This window comes from Capra hircus, chromosome 7 (genome assembly GCF_001704415.2).
Source record: "Capra hircus breed San Clemente chromosome 7, ASM170441v1, whole genome shotgun sequence".
Lineage (NCBI taxonomy): Eukaryota > Metazoa > Chordata > Mammalia > Artiodactyla > Bovidae > Capra > Capra hircus.
Genome location: NC_030814.1, coordinates 22,645,353 through 22,669,274, shown reverse-complemented (window position 1 = coordinate 22,669,274; position 23,922 = coordinate 22,645,353).

Here is a 23,922-nt window from a genome sequence, read left to right as displayed (position 1 = left end):
CTCTGCAACCCCATGTGTCACAGCAAGCCAGGCCTCCCTGTCCATCACCAACTCCCGGAGTTCACTCAAACTCACATCCATTGAGTCAATGATGCCATCCACCCATCTCATCCTCTGTCGTCCCCTTCTCCTCCTGCCCCCAATCCCTCCCAGCATCAGAGTCTTTTCCAATGACTCAACTCTTCACATGAGGTGGCCAAAGTACTGGAGTTTCAGCTTTAGCATCATTCCTTCCAAAGAAATCCCAGGGCTGATCTCCTTCAGAATGGACTGGTTGGATCTCCTTGCAGTCCAAGGGACTCTCAAGAGTCTTCTCCAACACCACAGTTCAAAAGCATCAATTCTTCTGTACTCAGCCTTCTTCACAGTCCAACTCTCACATCCATACATGACCACAGGAAAAACCATAGCCTTGACTAGACGGACCTTAGTTGCCAAAGTAATGTCTCTGCTTTTGAATATACTGTCTAGGTTGGTCATAACTTTTCCTCCAAGGAGTAAGTGTCTTTTAATTTCATAGCTGCAGTCACCATCTGCAGTGATTTTGGAGCCCAAAAAAATAAAGTCTGACAGTATTTCCACTGTTTCCCCATCTATTTCCCATGAAGTGATGGGACCGGATGCCATGATTTTCATTTTCTGAATGTTGAGCTTTAGGCCAACGTTTTCGCTCTCCTCTTTCACTTTCATCAAGAGGCTTTTTAGCTCCTCTTCACCTTCTGCCATAAGGGTGGTGCCGTCTGCATATCTGAGGTTATTGATATTTCTCCCGGAAATGTTGATTCCAGCTTGTGTTTCTTCCAGGCCAGCGTTTCTCATGATGTACTCTGCATAGAAGTTAAATGAGCAGGGTGACAATATACAGCCTTGACGTACTCCTTTTCCTGTTTGGAACCAATCTGTTGTTCCATGTCCAGTTCTAACTGTTGCTTCCTGACCTGCATACAGATTTCTCAAGAGGCAGATTAGGTGGTCTGGTATTCCCATCTCTTTCAGAATTTTCCACAGTTTATTGCGATCCACACAGTCAAAGGCTTTGGCATAGTCAATAAAGCAGAAATAGATGTTTTTCTGGAACTCTCTTGCTTTTTCCATGATCCAGCGGATGTTGGCAATTTGATTTCTGGTTCCTCTGCCTTTTCTAAAACCAGCTTGAACATCAAGGTTTATATAATGTTCCAACTTTTTACTTTCAACCTAGCCATGTATTTATAGGAATTTTTTTTTAACAGAACATATAATTGGGTCTTGCTTTTTTTTATTATCCATTCTGAAATTTTCTACCTTTTATCTAGAGTTTTAATAAATTTATATTTAATGAATTATTATTCTATATTTATTCTTACCACTTTACTATTTGCTTTCTGTTTGCCCATTGGCTTTTTGTTCATCTTGGTCTATTTATCCATAGGTTTTAGGCTAATTGCACATTAGTTCTTTAGGCCTGTAAGACTGCAAGTTTTTATCTAGTTTTTAGTTATCATGGAACTAGATGGTAAAAACAAACCCATATAAATGGGAAGTTCACTTAGTGTCATTAACTTTATCAATTAATTTTTCCGATTCCCTTCCATTTTTTATTACTTTTGGTCATATTCCCATGTCTTGAGACATCTGTTTTGATATTTTGTCCATAGTTTATCTTTGTTACCCGTGGATCAGCTGCTCAATAGGAGCTACTCTCTCTTTGCCAGAGATGGAATTTAATTTTTAAAGCTCAGAACATCAGTGTCGCAATGCCCCTCACTTTTACAGTTTCTGATGAATCTAGATGTTTAAGTGACACCCACCAGTTTGTAGCGATGGCTTTCTGCAATAATGAACTAGCAGGAAAAGGCAATGGCACCCCACTCCATATTCTTGCCTGGAAAATCCCGTGGACGGAGGAGCCTGGTGGACTGCAGTCCGTGGGGTCCCTGAGAGTCGGACAGGACTGAGCAACTTAGCACCAGCAGCAGCAGCGGAGGTGTATTAATGGATCACTGCTGGCTCTGAAATCTGTTATTGTTGGAATCAAAAGAAACGCTTGCTAGGTGTATTTTGTATCTGTGAAGTATTAAGAATATTAGTAAGAAAATGAATAACCAATATTTTAAGTGTTTACTTTTGGATAGTAGAGTTATAAGATGATTTGTTTTCTGAAGTTTTTTAGAGTTTTCCAAATTTCCTTAATTGAACTGCTTTGTAATTGAAATGGATATCATTTATTTTTGACTAGAAGGAATGAAAGAACACTAACAGCTGCTGAGCACCTACCATGAGCTGAGCAGTGCACTAGGTACTGTCTCATTAAAAAAAAATTATTTTATTTTTTAAACTGGAATAAAATATTTTTTAAATTAACTGTTAAAGTGTAGTTTAAAAAGTACTTTTTTTTTTTTTTCCCATAATGATGTCTCTTGTGTTTTTCCTTCCAATTAAAGCTTTCTGTGCCCTCCCTAGGTTAACATTAGTAAATGAGTTCTAGATACTCATAAATACCTGGTATGCAGTGTGGGTGAAAAATATCAATGCTCCTTCAATATACTGAGGCATTAAATTTAACTTCTGGTAAATCTTGGAAAGGCATAATTTCCTTGTGTCTTCCTGATATTCTTGAGTTACCTAAACTGCGTGGGGATCTTGTCCTTTCTTTTAAACAGCAATAAAATGTTTCATTTCATGCAGGAGCAATAACACCTTTCATCCAGTCTCATTCAATTTACCAGTTTAATTTTTTCTGCTCACTCTTTCAGAATGCTTAAGAAAGAAGAGAACAGCCATAACAGATCAAGGCTGAGCAGTGCATGGTCTACTAATGCACAGAATTAGAGGCCAAGCAAATTTCAGCCCTCATTTCCTGAGCACCAAAAGCAGCTTCTGTGTTCTTGCCCGAGGGCCTACCCTCTGTGCTTTCTAGGTAAAACTGCCATTGATTCCCTCTCCTAATCCGGAGAAGGTGATTGGATTGAGTCATGTTTCACATGAAGCATTTTGGCCCCTTATCTGAACCAGTCACTACATCTTGAGGCAGTTGTAACTAGGGCTGCTGTAATGATCTGACAAAAGACCTATTCCTTCAACATTACCAGTCATTAACTCTCCAAGACAAGATGTGACATGCCACAGCCCTCAGACAGTTCATCCAGTAGGAGCCTCTTCTTGACAAATACAATCCCTTTTCACCTTTGTTCATGACAATTTTATTTCTTTCACAGTGTCAAACTACCAATTTTTCCAAGTCAGCACTTCCTAGTTGGACCAAGGGAATTTTTTTTTTTCCAATTTAAGGAGAGGTGCCACTATCTTTTTACTTTTGACTGTATCTTACTTTAATTGGTCTTCCTTAGAATAGTAATGTTAAGTAGATACATGCTTAAAATAGCAAAGCTTGATACTAATGCCTGTCACTGTTTTCTTTATCATTATTTTTGCTGTAAATTTTACAATTTGAGGTATAAAAGCCTGTTTTAAGCATATGCACAACTTCATGTTCAGTGTGTGCAATACTTACTCTACAGATGTGATATCAAGATGAATCCAGCAACTGGGATAGTTGCCTTAAAGTAGAAGAGAAGTAGGATGCTCAGTGTATAGTCTTCAATTCTTGACTTTATTTAAGTAATTTTGCCTACCTAGGAAACTTTAAAATAAATTCTCTTGTAAAAACAGGATCATTGGTTCAAAATATCTCATTTTCCTCCAGTGGTTAACCCTATGCAAAACTATAAAACTAATACCAAAATTAAGAAGCACTTTTCTTTAAAGCCGTGATTCCCCCGGAGAGTCTCATTAGCTAGAATCCATGTTCAACCATATGAAACCCAATGTAGCGTTTGAACAGAAGTGGGACACTGCTCTCTTTTTCAATTGACTTTAAAGGTAACTAGGCAAACAGTATAGGAGTGCACAGGAAAACTAAACTGAGAGGCTGGGGAAAAACAGATCACAGAGAATATTATGGCCTACCAGCAGTCTGAGAACACGCAAATAAACGGTCAAGGAAAAGACGTTCCAAGTCAAGTAAGGAAAGGAAGTTAGGAAAGTGGCTATGCAGTTGCCAGATGATATCCAAAGACATAAGGGTAGGGGCTCTGGAGAAGGCAATGGCACCCCACTCCAGTACTCTTGCCTGGAGAATCCCATGGATGGAGGAGCCTGGAAGGCTGCAGTCCATGGGGTCGCAAAGAGTCGGACATGACTGAGCGACTTCACTTTCACTTTTCACTTTCATGCATTGGAGAAGGAAATGGCAACCCACTCCAGTGTTCTTGCCTGGAGAATCCCAGGGACGGCGGAGCCTGGTGGGCTGCCGTCTATGGGGTCGCACAGAGTCTGACACGAGTGAAGCGACTTAGCAGCAGCAGCATTGAGCCTAGACTTTCTCTCCAGATAAACCTTCTCTAGGGGGTAGAGTGTGTATGTGTGTGTGCTCAGTTGCTCAGCCATGTCCGACTCTTTGCAGACCCATGAACTGTAGCCTGCCAGACTCCTCTGGCCATGGAATTTTCCAGGCAAGAATACTGGAGTGGGTTGCCTCCTCCTACTCTAGAGGATCTTCCCCACACAGGGATCAAACCCATGTCTCCTGCATCGGCAGGTGGATTCTTTCAAAGGTTTGAGATAGAGTTTACCAGGGCTCAGCTTAAGATAGAATGAGAAGGAAGAAGAAAAAAAAAAAAAACAACCAAAGAAGGGGTAGTAACTTCAACTCTTATTCTCTCTTAAAGACTGTCACAGTGAGTCTAACAGCAGATATCTGCATAGTAATTAGAATTGATGGGATCTCTGAAGAACAAAAGAAGGTCCAGGGCTAAACTGACTGCTAGATGGTCCCGAAAGTGGTGAGGCTAGGAGGAGAAAGGAATTCCTTGAGAAGACAGAGAATAAGGATTGGTGGATATAAGAGAACAAACTCGTGAAAGCACTTAAACTTAATTATTAATTAATTGACATGTAGGTAACTCTCAGCTATTCATTTACAGAGGAAACCCACATTTAGAAGTTACAGTTATTTTTATTCACTTAAAACTGTAGATTTCCCTCAGCATATATAATTTTTTAAATTAATAATCCAAACCATGAACTAGAAAAGCTAGTTATTGCCACGTGACGGTTTTATGCAATGGGGTATAATTATTTACTTTTTGTTCCATGTTCTCTCATTTTTCCTTTCTGTCTTAATTAGATTTTCAGTACCTCCAGGGTTGGATAAATATCATGCATTGCTTAAAAGCCTGGACCACTGAAGGTTGATAGAGCAGGTGTGACTCTTAAGTTTCTCTTATTCGTGTGGCCTTCAGCAAACTAGCTTCCCTAGTGGCTCAAACCATAAAACCTCTCCCCGCAATTTGGGTAGACCTGGGTTCAATCCCTAGGTTGGGAAGATCCCCTGGAGAAGGAAATGGCAACTCATTCCGGTACTCTTGCCTGGAAAATCCCGTGGACAGAGAAGCCTGGTAGGGTACAGTCTCTGAGTTCGAAAAGAGTTGGACACGACTGAGTGACTTAACTTTATCAGCAAATTATCGACCTCTCTAAGGTTCAGTTTCTTCATATGTAAAATGGGAATAATAGGAATACCTTCTTGATAGGGTTATACTAAGGAATAAATAATGTAAGGTAAATGATATAATGCAAACAAATCATGTCCATTTTGTGACAGATAACCCAGCATTTAACAACTGATTTTCACCAGATTTGTGATTATGTTTGGCAAGATTTGACTGAAACTAAAGATTTGAAAATATGAACGTCCCTCAGGAAAGCTGAAACTGAAGCACTGGGGCCCCTGTGGGCTACTCACTCACTGGCAGAAACAAGCCACAGACAACAAGATGCAAATAGAAGGGAGTAAATAAGCAAAGGTTTCTAAGAGACAGGGAGTCCAAGTGGTAGGCGATTTGCAACCAACTGCTTCCAGCAAGGGCAACTTTAGATATGTACTCCAGAGAAAGCAGCAGTAGCAAATTATTTATTTCTTTTTATGATACATTCAGAGGAGGACATGGACATGGGAAAAACAAGTTACTATGTTAAACAAATGACAGCATTTACTAACCTCCAATCATTGTAAATACAAAGCCTAGAACAACTGGAATGGATTATAGTTTTAAAGAAACAAGTGGACCCAGTCACTGAGATTCCTCACCATTCTCTGTGCTTCCAGAACCTCTGCAACCTCCCTCCCTTCTCCCACTTCACATTGCTGGTGAATCGCCCATTCACCAGCAATGTGAAAGCAATGCCAGTTTTCACCTGTGATTAGGAGCTGATTCATACAATAAACTGAAAAGAATCATTCAAGGAAAAAGAAAAACTTATACTATAATAGAAGACTGGGGAGGCCTTGGAAATAACTCTGACAAGAAGAGAGGCGAAAAGCAAAGGAGAAAAGGAAAGATACAAGCATCTGAATGCAGAGTTCCAAAGAATAGCAAGAAGAGATAAGAAAGCCTTCTTCAGCGATCAATGCAAAGAAATGGAGGAAAAGAACAGAATGGAAAAGACTAGAGATGTCTTCAAGAAAATGAGAGATACCAAGGGAACATTTCATGCAAAGATGGGCTCGATAAAGGACAGAAATGGTCTGGATCTAACAGAAGCAGAAGATATTAAGAAGAGGTGGCAAGAATACACAGAAGAACTGTACAAAAAAGATCTTCACGACCCGGATAATCACGATGGTGTGATCACTCACCTAGAGCCAGACATTCTGGAATGTGAAGTCAAATGGGCCTTAGAAAGCATCACTACGAACAAAGCTAGTGGAGGTGATGGAATTCCAGTCGAGCTATTTCAAATCCTGAAAGATGATGCTGTGAAAGTGCTGCACTCAATATGCCAGCAAATTTGGAAAACTCAGCAGTGGCTGAGTGGACTGGAAAAGGTCAGTTTTCATTCCAATCCCAAAGAAAGGCAATGCCAAAGAATGCTCAAACTACCGCACAATTGCATTCATCTGACATACTAGTAAAGTAATGCTCAAAATTGTCCAAGCCAGGCTTCAGCAATACATGAACTGTGAACTTCCTGATGTTCAAGCGGGTTTTCAAGAAAAGGCAGAGGAACCAGAGATCAAATAACCAATATCTGCTGGATCATGGAAAAAGCAAGAAAGTTCCAGAAAAACATCTATTTCTGCTTTATTGACTATGCCAAAGCCTTTGACTGTGTGGATCACAACAAACTGGAAAATTCTGAAAGAGATGGGAATACCAGACCACCTAATCTGCCTCTTGAGAAATCTGTATGCAGGTCAGGAAGCAACAGTTAGAACTGGACATGGAACAACAGACTGGTTTCAAATAGGAAAAGGAGTATGTCAAGGCTGTATATTGTCACCCTGCTCATTTAACTTCTATGCAGAGTACATCATGAGAAATGCTGGACTGGAAGAAATACAAGCTGGAATCAAGACTGCCGGGAGAAATATCAATCACCTCAGATATGCAGATGACACCACCCTTATGGCAGAAAGTGAAGAGGAACTAAAAAGCCTCTTGATGAAAGTGAGAGAGTGAAAAAGTTGGCTTAAAGCTCAACATTCAGAAAACGAAGATCATGGCATCTGGTCCCATCACTTCATGGGAAATAGATGGGGAAACAGTGGAAACAGTGTCAGACTTCATTTTTTTGGGCTCCAAAATCATTGCAGATGGTGACTGCAGCCATGAAATTAAAAGATGCTTACTCCTTGGAAGAAAAGTTATGACCAACCTAGATAGCATATTCAAAAGCAGAGACATTACTTTGCCGACTAAGGTCCGTCTAGTCAAGGCTATGGTTTTTCCTGTGGTCATGTATGGATGTGAGAGTTGGACTGTGAAGAAGGCTGAGCGCCGAAGAATTGATGCTTTTGAACTGTGGTGTTGGAGAAGACTCTTGAGAGTCCCTTGGACTGCAAGGAGATCCAACCAGTCCATTCTGAAGGAGATCAGCCCTGGGATTTCTCTGGAAGGAATGATGCTGAAGCTGAAACTCCAGTACTTTGGCCACCTTATGAGAAGAGTTGACTCATTGGAAAAGACTCTGATGCTGGGAGGGATTGGGGGCAGGAGGAGAAGGGGACGACAGAGGATGAGATGGTTGGATGGCATCACTGACTTGATGGACGTGAGTCTGAGTGAACTCCGGGAGTTGGTGATGGACAAGGAGGCCTGACGTGCTGCGATTCATGTGGCCGCAGAGTCAGACACGATTGAATGACTGAACTGATAATAGAAGACACATAACATTCACTCATTCTATGCTATAGCCTCTAAAATAGATTTTGCATATATTAAGCATATATTTGTTTTTTTTTCTTTATTTTTATTTTTTTATTTTTTTTTATTTTTTAAATTTTAAAATCTTTAATTCTTACATGCGTTCCCATGTAAGCATATATTTGTATTTATATATAATACATATAAATACAGGTATACTGTGCATGAATATAGTCACTAGGCAATCATCCCATATATTGAGGGTAAGTTATATTATCAAAATCTGTCATTTATCATATTTCTATTTAATGTATTTGAATGCTCTAATGATTACTGAATGAAAGCAAACAGATAAACTGCAAGCTATGTCTAGAAGATTGGTCACTAAGACTATATTAGAAGTATTTTAGGAATAGAAGTAAAAACAAAACATGGAAGTGTAAATGTTTGCATGATTGTAGTTGATATTAATTTAAAAGTACCACATGCTTTTTAAACTTTTGATTTAAAATCTCCTGGGTTGTAAATGTGAAAAAATGCATCCTCTAATTTATTCCTAAAATAAAACTTAGCAGCATAAATACTTAATAGCTTAGATAACTGTGATAGAGTTCTGTGTTTTATTCCTTTATTTTATTTATCTAGGTCATAAATGAAAGATTTCAATCCTTCTTTTGGCATCTTTCAGAAGTACTAAATTTACAAGCATAAAAAAATAATTATATCTTAATTTTCTTATGTGATTTCAGAAAGTAAATACACTAGTTGTTTTATTAAGCAATTATTTACCTTATAACTATATATCAGATTTAATGTTAAATATATTGCTATGTATTCTGAAAAATATTTTTAAATGGGGAGGAGATAGGCCATTTCTTGAAAGACAGAAGAAATACAGAACTAGGAAATAGGCATGTTCATTTGCCATAATAAACTTAAGAAGCATTTTTTTTTTTTGGAAGGAGAAGAAAAATAAAACATTTTTCTCTCCCTCAATTACAGTTTTTTTTAAAAAAAGATTAGATACTTGGGGCTAATAATGGGAAACATAACTGAGACTAAAGCTGAGATATAGTTGCCTGATATGATTGCTACGAGAGTTCATTCATATATATGACCAGCATATATGAGACCTCGCCGTGGCCCTTTAACTCACTGTATTCCAAAGCGCATCGTGATGTGCAGTGGTAGATAGCTCAAGGGCCATGTGATGGAGGACTTTAAATGTCAGAATACAGAGATTGCCTGTAATTGGTCAAGAGCGAAGAACAACTGAAGATTAAGAGGAAAGGATGGGGAGGGTTATATTTAAAAAAAAATAATTCTAAGGAAAGGAACTCAATAATTTACCTAGTATGAAGAACTGATAAATGAAAGTGTTTGGAATGCAGATTTGGGGAGACAGTATCTAACTCAGACATTAACCAGTAATCAATATGAATAATCATATAATCCATAATTGAACTTCAAAATAGGGTTTTAATTGATAGATCAGAGAGCCTTTAAGTTCAAGTGAAATCTTACTTAGAAGTGAGTGGGAGTGATGGGTAAACCTAGTAAGTAGTTTTCAGAAAATTTTAGTAGTGAGCACTTAAATTTAAAAATAAAAAAGAAGCAACCATACACAACATTTCATGGAGACCAATAAACGAACTGCTTTGGTTGACATGGGGATGGGGATGGGCCACCCAGCAGGTGGCCCCCAAGCTTCCCTGAACAATTTTAGGGCATTGCCCAACACAAGTAAAGAAGACTAGATGGCTTCTCCACATCCTCTATACTTCCTCATCAAAGATAAAGCAGCCTGGCCTTTATAAAGACGTGCCCTGAGATTGTTGCCAATCTCCAAATTAACCAATACCACTAAAACACGTAACTATTCTAACTCCCTGTTGGGTTGCACTCACAACAGACATTCAAGCCCTGCACTTGCCCATTCCAGACAAAAGAAATAGCCTGGACTCAGCAACAGAGCCATCGGTGGTTTAATGGATGGGAGGAGATCTTACACATCTGAAACAAGGTCCTGGAGCAACACCCTTACTCCCCAGTGGGAGCGGGAGGTTACCAGTTCAGGGGCATATGATGTCAGGTTGGCTCATTGGTTCAAAGGGAAACCAGGGGAAGGAAACAACTCTCTCTATCCTTTTGATAAGCTCTCAGGGTGGAGATGTTCTGATCTAAAGATGAGAACAATCACCAGCTGGGAAGGTCAGTCATGGGAGTAGGGTATAGGTGAAGCAAGCACTGATGGAACAGAGGATGTACAGAGAGGGCTTGAGAGCAACTATCTTGGGTGGCCTGATCACACACTCTCCCTAACCCAACAGGGCATAATTTTATCAGAGTAACGGCACATAAAATAAGCAGAAAACTACAGAAACATCCTGAAAGGACAGTGCTAGATAATTCCCTAGGCTCCTTGCTACCTATGTAACTTGTTCCTTCACATCAACTTTGCATAATATAACTGTTCAGGAAGTTTTTTGCATAATTTTTTCTATAATCCAAGTTTTGATTTAATGATGGATTCAGTGTTTTACTTCACAGTGTGCATAAGCATAATAGAAACTAAATACAATCCACAATTTCATTCTCAACATTAGAAATTATGGAAACATAGTGACTGATTTTGTGAAGTCCATATTTCAATTCTACATTGTACTTTTAAGGTATGAAGAAATTTTTGAATCAATGAAATATCAAAATTGAAGAAATTAAGGGTGTCCATGGTAAAAATACACATATACTCAGAGGCAAAAAACAAACTAACATAAAGACTTCTCTAAGGAATTCAAAATGCTTCACAGATGATTCTTATATCATTCATGTTAATGAAGGGCAGATGATCTTCATTTTAGTTAATGGCTGTAATTTTCCACCCTACCAAATTTTTTACTGACCCCACTGCTAAATAATTTAAGCTTAATATGCCCTTTCTCCCTTTGCATTATCCTTTGAGGGGAGAGATAGTGAATAATAAAAACACAAGATTGGACGACAGATCTAAGAAGGGCAAAAAGAAATTCGGAATGGTTCATAACTTGTATAATCAATAGGTGACTACCCTGTTTAATCTCATAATTCTCTTGTGAGCTGGAATGGGAAGATGCAATTTGCTAATAAGGAAATAGGCGAAGAGAATATATTCACTATGCTAATTCCACATGATTTATCCAATGTCACCCTGAGCTGAGGCTCAGCATAGAATTGAGTGATTATTGAGATAATCCAAACAGGGCATTGGATTACTAAAGAAGCACAAGGATCTCCTTCTCAGAAAATTTAAAAATAGGATTGGTGCTCATGTTGGCTTTGTCTGGAGATAATTTTGTCAAAAGATACAGTTATTAACTATGGGAAAAATAGTTTCCTTGAAATAGCATTAGGTATTTCAATTCAAATTAAAATTTTTATTGTTTCTCCTTTCAGACTCAGGATACTGTGTTGTGGTGGTGTGAAAGGGTAGCAACATGCAGACTTTACCTTCAAGGGACTTTAAATCTAGGAGAGAGTATAAAAGGTATACCAATAGTTATTAAGTGCTCACATGCAATCAGTGCTGCAAGACAGATACAAAGAGGATGGAATGATTTTGTTCAGCTTGGGACCTGATAAGAGTTTGGATAAAGGGTTTAGGTGAAAAAAGACTAGGCATGAATTGACAACTATTGAGCTATCTAATGGGTCTGTGGGGCTTCATTACATTATTTTGTCCATTTATCTTTTTCAGAATAAGAAATTATTCTTAAAAAGGCTTCATGAATAATGTGGTATTTGAGATAGACTTTGACAAAAGGGCACTATTCCATAAACCAAGAAGTGTGGGTAGAAATAGCAAAATCCTGACATGTAAGTTGGAAAAACCCTGGGCTGATTAAATTCATGTTATACTGCTTAGCTAAAGCATAAGGTGTATACTGGGGTATAGAAGAATGATCTAAAGCTAAGAATTATTTTTATTATTATCTTAATGACTTTGAATATTAAATTGTGACATTTAAAATTATCACTGCAGCTAATAACCATCAATGACTTCACCATGATTTGATTAAAAGTTTTGATTATGAGGGAAATAAAGAGACTGGAGTGAAGCAGATTTGAATCCAAATTCCAGTTTAGGAGGATATTACAAAGTTCAGGAGAGATTATGCAATTCAGGAAAGAGCAGCAACAGCAGACCTGGAATAGAAAGTCCAGGAAAGAGAGGAGCTATAGAGGGACACTACTAGGACAATTGATTGAATTGTGAGGAGAGAGCTAGAGGACAGAAAAAGCCAAAGATAAATTTAAGATTTTGTTTCCAGTCTGGGTGCACAGCAACCAGATTGGTAGTCTTACCAAACCAAACTTGGGTCTGCTTGCCTGCACACAGTGAAGCCAAGACAAGTGGGTTGTGGTGAAGGATAGCGCAGTGTTTATTGCAGGGCACCAAGCAAAGAGTCCAGGTAGCTAGTGCTTAAAGGGCTCAAACTCCCCAAAGGCTTTCAGAGAAAGGTGTTTAAAGACAGGATGGTAGAGGTGTGTTGTGGGATGTGTGATCAGCTTATACGTGTATTCCTCTGATTGGCTGCTGGTGAGGTAATTGGGAATTACCATCGTTGACCCACTGGTTCCAACTGGTCTGGTGCTTTTCTGCATTTTCTTACTTCTCTGATTAAATCTATTTTTTGAAACTTGGGGAAGGCCTACGAGGCTAAAGTTTTTCCATAGACAACAGGCAGATGGAGGACACGGTGAGGAGGACTTGTTCTGGGATGGCCCCATAGGGTCCTGCTCAGTTACGGTAGTATCCAAATTAGGGAAGGAGACAGGGTAGGTTTTAGGCATCACAAGTGTGAAGGGCTACAAGGAGGACATCTAGATAGAATGACCAAAAGACATCCTCCAGGAGAGAGGAGTGGGAGAAGAGACACTTGAGGCTCATAGGGAACTAACCACCAAACCACAAAATAGCTGGGCATGTGACTGAGAAAAAGGAGACTGAAGACAAGAAGGCTTAGAACAGAATTTGGGGGAATTAAGGGTTTGGTTGCTCCTTGGAAGAAAAGCTATGACCAACCTAGACAGCATGTTAAAAGCAGAGACATTACTTTGCTGACAAAGGTCCGTCTAGTCAAAGCTATGGTTTTTCCAGTAGTCATGTATGGATGTGAGAGTTGGTCTATAAAGAAGGCTGAGCCCAGAAGAATTCATGCTTTTGAACTGTGGTATTGGAGAAGACTCTTGAGAGTCCCTTGGACTGCAAAGAGATCAAACCAGTCATTTTAAAGGAAATCAATCCTGAATATTCATTGGAAGGAATGATGCTGAAGCTGAAACTCCAATACTTTGGCCACCAGATGTGAAGAACTGACTCATTGGAAAAGACCCTGCTAGGAAAGATTGAAGGCAGGAGGAGAAGGGGATGACAGAGGATGAGATGGTTTAATGGCACCACTGATTCGATGGATATGAGTTTGAGCTAGCTCCAGGAATTGGTGATGGACAGGGAACCTGGCGTGCTGCAGTCCATGGGGTCACAAAGAGTCAGACATGACTGAACTAACTAAAGGGTTTGGTTTGATACAAGAGGGAAAAAAATGAGCTAAAGACAGAAGAGAACTCAGTTGGTAATACTACTAATAACATCTTATATTGGGCTTCCCTTGTGACTTAGCTGGTAAAGAATCTACTTGCAATGTGGGAGATCTGGGTTTGATGCCTGGGTTGGAAAGATCCCCTGGAGAAGGGAAAGGCTACCCACTCCAGTATGCTGGCCTGGAGAATTCCATGGACTGTACAGAGCATGAGGTCACACAGAGCTGGACATGACTGAGCAACTTTTTCACTTTTCACTTTCAGCATCTTATAGTTACTCAAGATTGCCTAACAGGAAACAATGACAAATATAAATGGCTTAAAATAATAAAAAATTATTTCTCACTCAAGCAAGAGTCCAAGATGGATATTTCTGCTTACGTGGTTCTTTTCGCAGCAGCAATGTAGGAATTCAGGCTTCTTTAATTTTACGGGTTTGCCGTCCTCTGAGTCCTCGAACTCCTTACCCTTTGGTCAAAAGAAGGAGAAAGCAAATGGAAAAATCATGGTAGGAAGGTTTTACGGTCAGTCCTGGAAATGATGTATATCACTTCTGCCCACATACCATTAGCCCAAATTCAGTCACTCAGCTACACCAAAATGCAAGATACAACCAGTCAGGAACTGTCACATCTCATGTTTGTATCATACAGCTTTTAGAGGACTGTCCTATACTTCACTATATACTATGGCTTTGTGGAAGGGAATAAAAGCACAGTGGTTAAATGCATGAACTCCAGAGTTAAAATCACTTGGGTTTGTTTCCTGGCTTCACTATTTGTAGTGCTAGTGTCACCTAGGATAAATTAATTCATCTCTATCTCATGCGTAAAATGGTGATCGTAACAAAATCTAACCCATACGATGGTTAGGAAGATTAAATGAGTTTAATAAACATAAAGTATTTAAATAGTGCCTGACATGTGCCTGGCATGTAGTAAGTTCCCACTAGAGATTAGTCATTATTATCAGATTAGAACTATCACTTTAGGGCTGGAGCAATTTAATGGTAAAGTGGACATTAAATAACGTGAAATGCAGAAAGGTGGTAGCAAAGGCCAGAGAAGAAAAAGCCATCAATTTGTCCATTAAGCTACCTGAATAACTGCAGAAATTTCTGCTGTTTTACAGTTGTTCAGCACCAGCTAAATAAGAGGTGATCCCCAACTCACAGCAATTTTCAGTTAATATGCTTAGAACTGTAAAACAAATAACCTCCAAGCAAATCAGATGGCACTGCAGTCAAGTTAAACTCTAGAAGGTTTAGATGGGGGTTTTATTCCAAAGGTCTCATATTGAGGTAAGTAAACCATGTCTTACAGAAACAGTGCATATCAATTTGAGATTCATTTTCTATCTTTCCTTCTCTCAGAACAAAATCTTTTTGTAGGTCACAACTGGAGGACCTGAGTCAGTTCATTCGCCTGTGACTGTACTTAGTTCCGTTCAGTTCAGTCACTCAGTCATGTCTGACTCTTTGCAACCCCATGAACTGCAACACGCCTATACTTAACATACGCATTACTTAACATGTACTTATTATGACTTAACATGTACTTATCATGACTTAACATGACTGTACTTAACACGTACATTAATGTCAGCAGGTATATCGCCTATGGGTACATCTTTATTTTTGGAAGGCTGTCTTCCCTCTGCAGCTTCTATGCTCCCTCCCCACCCCATTTAAAAATCTTTCCAATTTGCCACTCTTGTGGTTTCTTGGTAAACGTTCAAATATCTTTTTTATAATACATTCCATTTTAAAAGTAAACCTTTTGCTATGACATAATTGTAGATTCACACACAGTTGGAAGTAATGATAGACATCCAGTACCCCCTTTACCCACCCAGTTTCCCCCCGTTAGTAACATACATGATCCTAGTACATTAAGAGTACAGTATTTGGCGCAATATCACGGCCAGAATATTGGCACTGACACAGCCAAGATACAAACATCTCCATCATCACAAGTAGCTCTCTTTTACCAATTTATAACCTCACCTACTTCCCACTTACCTGTACCCCTTCACCAGTTCCTAGCAATCACTAATCTGTTCTTTATTCTTACAATTTCAATATTTCAAGAATGTCACATAAATGAAATCATAGATACGTGAACTTTTGTCATTGACTTTTTTTCACTCAGCATAATTCTCTGGCGATATTACTCCAGGTTAATGAATGATCGAATAGGTTGCTCCTTTTTCTTGCTGAGCACTCTTCCATGGTGTGGCTGTGCCAGTTTGTCTTGCCGTAGACCAGCTGAAGGATATCTGGGGCATTTCCAGTTTTGGCTATTACAAATAAAGTTATTATAAACATTCATGTACAGGTTTTTGTGTGAATTTATATCTTCAGTCCTCTAGGATAAATGCCTAAGAGTACATTTTTTAGGCTGGGAAATATTTGCATATTTAGTTTTTAAGACTATTATTAAACTATTTGTATTATTTAAAAACTATTTTCCAATGTGACTGTATCACTAATGTATATTTAAAATTTTTATTTATTTTTAGGTGGAAGATAATTGCTTTATAATATTGCATTGGTTTCTGCCGTACATCAACATGAATCAACCATAGGTATACATATGTCTCCTCCATCTTGAACCTTTCACCCAATCCCATCCCTCTAGGTTATCACAGAGCACCAGTTTGAGCTCCCTGCATCATACAGCAACTTTCCACTGGCTATCCATTTTACATATGGTAATGTATTTGTTTCCATGTACCACTAATATATATTTTACATTTCTACCAGCAGTGTATGAATGATCTAGACTGTCCTCATCCTCACCAATATTTGGTAGTATCACTATTTTTCTAAGCCATTCTGGTAGCTGTTTAGTGATACCTAGTCATGGTTGTTTTATACTTCCCTAATGGCTAAAGGACTTCCCTAGTGGCTCAGACAGTAAAGTGTTTGCCTACAATGCAGGAGACCCTGGTTCAATCCCTGGGTCAGGAAGATCTTCTGGAGAAGGAAATGGCAACTCATTCCAGTATTCTTGCCTGGAAAACTCCGCGGATGGAGAAGCCTAGTAGGCTACAGTCCATGGGGTTGCAAAGAGTCGGACACGACTGAGTGACTTCACTAACTACTAATGGCTAATGGTATCTGAGCATCTTTTCATCTGTTTATCTACCATCTGTATATCTTCTCTGATGAAACGTTTCTTCGTGTCTTTTCCCATTCTCATGTTCTAATTGGATTCTTGCTTTTGAACTGCTGAGTTTTGAGAGTCTTTATATATCCTGGATATGGAATATCTTTTTGTCAAAGATACACCTACTTTTGTGAGATATGTGGTTTCAAATATTTTTCCCCACTCTGTAGCTTCTCTTCAGTCTTTTACTGATCAAAAGTTTTAAATTTTTATCAAGTTATGAGTTTTGTCTTTTATGAATCATGGTTTTGGTAGCAAGCCTAAGAATTCTTTGCCTGGTCCTTGTGTCCCAAAGATTTTACCCTATATATATATATTTGTGTGTGTGTGTAAAAGCGTTATAGTTTTACATTTTACTTGTGGTTTTGTGACCCATTTTGAATTATTTCTGTGTAAGGTGTGACGTGATTGTCTATACAAAATAACTGACAAAAAATTTCCTGGAACTAATGTTATAACAAGTTTTCAGGATACAGGGTTAAGAAACAAAAGTCAACTACTTTTCTATATACCAACAATGAACAAGTGGAATTTGAAATTAAAAGCACAATACAATTTACACTAGCAGCTCCCCAAATGAAATACTTAGGTATAAGTCTAACAAGATATTAACAAGAGCTACAAAACTGATGAATTCCAAGAAGAACTAAATACATGGTGAGGTATATCATGTTCATGGAAAGGGAGACTCAGTATTGTCAAGATGTCAGTTCTTTCCATCTTGATCTATAGATTCAATGTCATCCTGATCAAAATCCCAGCAGGTTGTTTTGTGGATATTGACAGACTGATTTTAAAGTTTACATGGAGAGGCAAAAGACCCAGGATAGCTACTATAATACTGAAGAAGAACAAAGTTGGAGGACTGACACTACCCAATTTCAAGGTTTTATATGCAGTTATAGTAATCAATTCTGTGTGAAGTGAAGTCGCTCAGTCGTGTCCGATTCTTTGCGACCCCATGGACTGTAGCCTATCCGGCTCCTCCGTCTATGGGATTTTCCAGGCAAGAGTGCAGGAGTGGATTGCCATTTCCTTCTCCAGGGGATCTTCCCGACCCAGGAATCGAACCCAGGTCTCCCTCATTGCAGGCAGACGCCTTACCGTCTGAGCCACCAGGGAAGCAATCAATTCTGTGTGGTATTAGCCAAATAATAGATAAATAGATCAAGGGAATAGAATAGAGAGCACAGAAATAGACCTCATAAAGCTAATCAACTTATGTGGGACAAATGAATAAAGGCAATACAATGAAGCAAAAATAATGGAAATTTTCATTTTCTAAAATGTAGGCACAGGATGCTATAATGCAGGGTCATGTTCTGGGTAAAAAATAGTGAGAGATTTCTGTATATCCACCTATAGAGTGTGTTTCCCTATATTAAAGACAAGAGGCCCATATCAACCATCGAGAAGCAAACCACCTTCACATTGGGTAGAAGGTGCTTTCTAGGGAGGACAGTTTCATGAGCAACCTCCCCACTCCCCACTTGTCCCCACACCCATTCCTGAAATTTCACTTTTCTATGTAACTTGACAGAAATTCCAAAAGAAGAGCTGGGAGGGCTCAGAAATTTAAAGCAGGTGTCAATTTATATCTGGATATGTAAAAGAGGTCAGTGGGAAGAGCCACAGCAAGAGAATAACACATAGTTGCCTTATATTACCCAAGCATAAACCGCATTTGTCACAGTAAGAAACTCAGGCAGTAGGACCAAGGTATTTCTTTGACCAGAAGATGTACATCAGTAAAGAGACTTTAAATATCCAGAAAATTGGATTAAAATAATACATATTAGCCAGCCATCCAACCTAATATCTAAGAAAATGGATCTGAGAGCAACCAGATAGACAAGGAGAAGACTGGACTACATAGATTTTTCCTGTTTTATAAATGTATAGAAAAAAAAATATGAGCCCTAGGAAAAAGTTCTGCAGTGCCAAATTCAAACATCACTTTTATGATATAGAAGAACAGCATAGTCTTTGTTTTTTAAATATTTGTGTATGTATTTATTTTATTGCACAGGGTCTCATGTGGGATCTTTAGCTGCAGCATGTGAACTCTTTGTTGCACGGCGTGGATTTACTTCTCTGACCAAGGGTCGAACCTGGACCCACTAGCAGTGTGCAGTCTTAGCCACTGGACCACCAGGGAAGTCCCTGAACAGCACAGTTTTGAAGAACATTTACTACAAGAATTTTTTTTAAAGCTCTCCTTTTATTTTCCCAAATGCAGGAAAATTTAGATTCTATGAATAGGAAAGTAAAAGATGAGACAACAGACTGAGATAAAAGGGGAGTTGGCTGGGAACCAAGTGAAAGATAAAAAGAAGCAAAGAAATGCATCTGCAGCATTGAAGACACTGTTTTAGGTAATAAATTGCAGGTACAGAAAAATGTTCTTGCAGTAAGGAAGATATACTACTATATAACTACTATAATGAGAAAAGGAAAAATTCAACTATGAAAGAAAAGACCATAGAAATAGAATGCAGAACACAAATGAAAGAAGGAGGACAAATGAAAGACAAGTGACATTTCAGACTAGCAGACAATTCCTGATCTGAAGAAAGACTGATAGATTGAGCAGGCTCAGCTTAATGAAAAGACATCACTATAAAAAGAGGCTGCTATTTAAATATACTCCAACATTAGGTAGAGAATTCCAAGCAAAAGGAAAGATCATAGAGGCATTAGGAAAAATAAAATAGATTTTATATCCTAGAATAAGAATTGAGCTTGCCTTAGATAACTTACAGTAAACAAAATAAACATTTCATAATAAACTAGAAGAAAATAGAGTACCATCTAGTTTTGAGGAAAAAAAAAAGATTGAGGCTCAAGAATTTTTTCAGTAATGAAAGGCCTTAGGACATAAGCCACTCATCTGTTCTTAAATAAACTGAGATAAACCAATAAAAAAGACACATTCAGCTAAATGAGAGACAAAGTAAATATAAAATTTAATAATGGCATTGAAGAATTAGTTGTAAACATCAAAGACAATGAAATGTAGAATTAATGAAAAGGTTTTTAAAATAATTCAAAACAAGAAGCAAAGATCATTAAAAAAAAAAAGAACATATAGTATAAAACATTTAAGAATAACCTGGACATTGGGTGGATGGAGTATTAATTTTTTGTATTACATATTTTATTTGTTATATTAATCATTAAGGAAACATGAATTTATTTATTTAGTATGATGGTAATCATTAGTAGAATGATAAAAAGTGGACATTATCAAAATCACTAGAATAAGTAGGTAAATTTTAGATTTATATACATCCTGGCTCCTCCTCCAACTCATGGGAGCAGTTCCTCAGAGTTGAGACTCTCTCTTGGGCTATAGTCCTCAGTAAGGTCCTCAAATAAAACTGAAAGTCTCACACATACACACATACAAAGTAGGTAAATTTTAGTGTTCATGACACAAAATTAAGAATAGAAATATCAAAGAAGCACAAAATGACATGTTAACATATACAAAGATGTCAGCTATGACAATAACAATCAATGAGCTAAATTTTTCAACTAAAAACATGTATATTCTCAGATTGAGCCAAAAATACAGAGTAAATTATGTGCTCTTTGCAAAGAGTCACACTGTCAAACAAAATTAGAATATTTTAAGGTAACATATATACTACAAAGTAAAAAAAGAAAAAAAACCCAGAATTAAAAAAAAAGCAGATATGTTGTTAATGCTGGTCAGAGTAGAACCCAAGGTAAGGAAAGAGCACTAGAGAGGGCAAAGATTATTTTACTTTTATAAAAGATAACTCTATAACAGACATAAGTGATTGTATATATAACATCATTAAAATATATAAACAGCTATAAAATATACTATAACAATTCTATTTGTATTTGACATGTTGAGTTGGTAATACAGTAAGCTTATATGGTATCTGAATAGCATAATTTTAAAAGTTTAGTTGTTAACTAAATTTTATATATATATATATATATATATATATATATATATATATATATATATACACATGCTTGTGCTTAATCGCTCAGTCATGTCAGACTCTTTGTGACCTCATGGACTGTAGCCCGCCAGGCTCCTCTGTCCATGGGGATTCTCCAGGCAAGAATACTGGAGTGGGTTTCCATGCCCTCCTCCAGGATGTATATATATACACGTGCTTAGTTGTTTAGTCATGTCTGACTCTGCAACCCCCTGACTATAGCCCCCAGTCTCCTCTGTCCATGGGATTCTTCAGGCAAGAATACTGGAGTGGGTTGTCATGCCCTCCTCTAGGGGATCTTCCCAACCCAGGGATGGAACCCAGGTCTCCCGCATATATATACACACACACACACACACACACACACACACACACACACACACACACACAGACATTTAACTCCACACCGTATAAATAGAAGACAAGTATTTTTTGAGAATTCATGGAACTTTACACAAGTTGATCACAAATAAGACCACAAAGAAAACACTGATAATTTTAAAAAGTGAAAATTAAATAAACCTCATTCTTTTACTATAAAGCGATAAAATTTAAAATTAGTAACATAAGATTAAACAAACACTGAAACACTTGGATATTTGAACTCTCACAAATAATGGACAGCTTCCCTGGCGGCTCAGATCGTAGAGTCCCGCTGCAATGCAGGAGCTGTGCTGTGCTTAGTTGCTCAGTTGTGTCCGACTCTGCAACCTGGGTTTGATTTCGGGATGGGGAAGCTCCCCTACAGAAGGAAATGGCAACCCACTCCAGTATACTCACCTGGAGAATCCCAGGGACAGAGGAGTCTGGCAGGTTACAGTCCATGGGGCTGCAAAGAGCAGCTGAGTGACTAACACACTTTCACAAAAAATGACTGGATTAAAAGATAACAAAAATACAATTACAAAACATTTCCCAAAAAAATTTGCTGTTCTTAATTCAAATGTCTGTAGGCTTGAAGATTTATGAAAATTGTTTATTTATGAAACAAAGTTGGGAGAAATACAACGTGTGAACCATGTAAATTTGAGTTCAGTCTCCTTCTGCTCTCTTGACTTTCTGCTAGATGAAGGAAAGCCTCTTATGGACAACTTTAGCATTTGTCACGATGAGAACAACTTCCATGGTGAATACTACCCAGGGAAATTGTGTGTTTGAAATAGTTTGGGAGATCACTCCTGGCAGCACCTTGGAGATTTGTTTTTTAACTAATTTGTGCTTACAAAGTATGGTCTTTAAGAGTATGTGGCCATTCAAACCACTTAAACACACTTTAATACAATCACCACAATAGAGTTATTCATGGGGTTATTTGAAGTCTGGTGGTATAATCCTCTCATATGATAGTGTGCTTTTGTGAGTTAAAAGTCAACATTAAAAAGGCTCATGGAATTAATTTAGGTTCTGTATGATTTATCACTCAGCCAGTCATTGCAGACTATATTGTCATGAAAGGAGGGGGGTTGAGTGGGAAGAAAAATGCGAGTTCTCCTTTTAGATTGAATAAAATCTTAAATCTTCAGGACTATTCTGCTTGGAAGAACATGTACCCTTTGGTGGGAATTCAGGATTTAAATGCTAAATTCAAAAGATCAGGACAACTTGACTATTTGTAAATTTATTTTTAGATGTGAGAATAAATGGTAGAACTGTCAGAATATTGAGAGGTGAGCATTCTCTCAATTCAAAATGGCACATTGTTACCCATAGTGATTCAGGTAAATAAATACTTTTTAGTTGGACTTCCAGCCTTATATCTGTTCCTTGAGTTAGTCAATGTTAAAATACAGTTCTAAATCTTTGATAATTTCTGTCTTCTCAAGTTTCTGTAGCAGTTAACACTTTATTTTCTGTATCAGTCTCGTTTTCCTTTTCCTATCTCAATTAAGTATCTTCATTATGCAATTAACAATTTTTCAGTGGTTGAATAAGAGAAAATTCAAGAATATCTTGAGAATCTAGAAATGTGATTTTCTTAAACATTGCAACCAAAAATTATTTTTCAAAGAGTACATGATTTTAAAAATTGAGTTTGCAAGGCTCATTCAACATTTACTAGCCTTTGATTCCACTAATAATATCAAGATAATGAAAGCAAATCATGGACATGTTACATTTCTCACTTTAAAGTTTTTTTGCTTTGTGTCATTTATCTAGTTTCTAGATAAATGTCTAAGTTCAATGGATGAGAGCACAGACCTAATGAACCATATCCTTAATAGTGTTTTCCCTCTGGTGAAGTTCAATAAACTATCAAAGTATTATGACTGGTAGGAATTAACATTTTTTGCTCTAATAATTAAAGTAACTGGGAATAGAACCATTAACTATAGTTGTGCCTAGTAAGTTCATCTCCCAAGACGATTAAGAAGAATAAAACTTCTTTAAATGCCCTCTGTCAATCTTCACAGATGAGAAAAGAAGAAAAGTATACTAAGGAAAACCTGACAGTAAATGGTTTCCTGCCCACATATAATTTCTTTATGTTGTAAGATTTAAAGAGGCAAATACTACAAATAAAATAATATCCAATCAAAATATTTGCCAAATTTCCAAGTTAAACATAGCCCCTTCCTCTCTGCCTTAATATTTTTTACTTTTACAGTATATTTGTAAAATAATCATGAAATTTCATGCACTCAAAGCATTATATTTTAGGACGAATGCTTTGATTTCAGCTTCAGGAAAAAATTTAAAAGAAAAACTTTAGCACAGGATTTTGATAAAAGGATATGTTCCCTTAAACTTCATTCCAATCCTATTTAACAAAATTTTCCAAGAATTTTCACCTCCCAAAGATGTTTATATATGTTCGAGATGGCAATGACAGATGTTTGTAGATATGAAAAACATAAAAGGAGTTCTGAGTCTGAAAGACTATTTCATATTAGAACATTTGACTAAAGTCAGAATGTCTGTTATAATTTGATAAGAGGAAACCTTTCCCTAAAAGTCACTCAGAGCTATCAACTTGACCCATTAAAAACTTCATTATGCCAGTCTCTG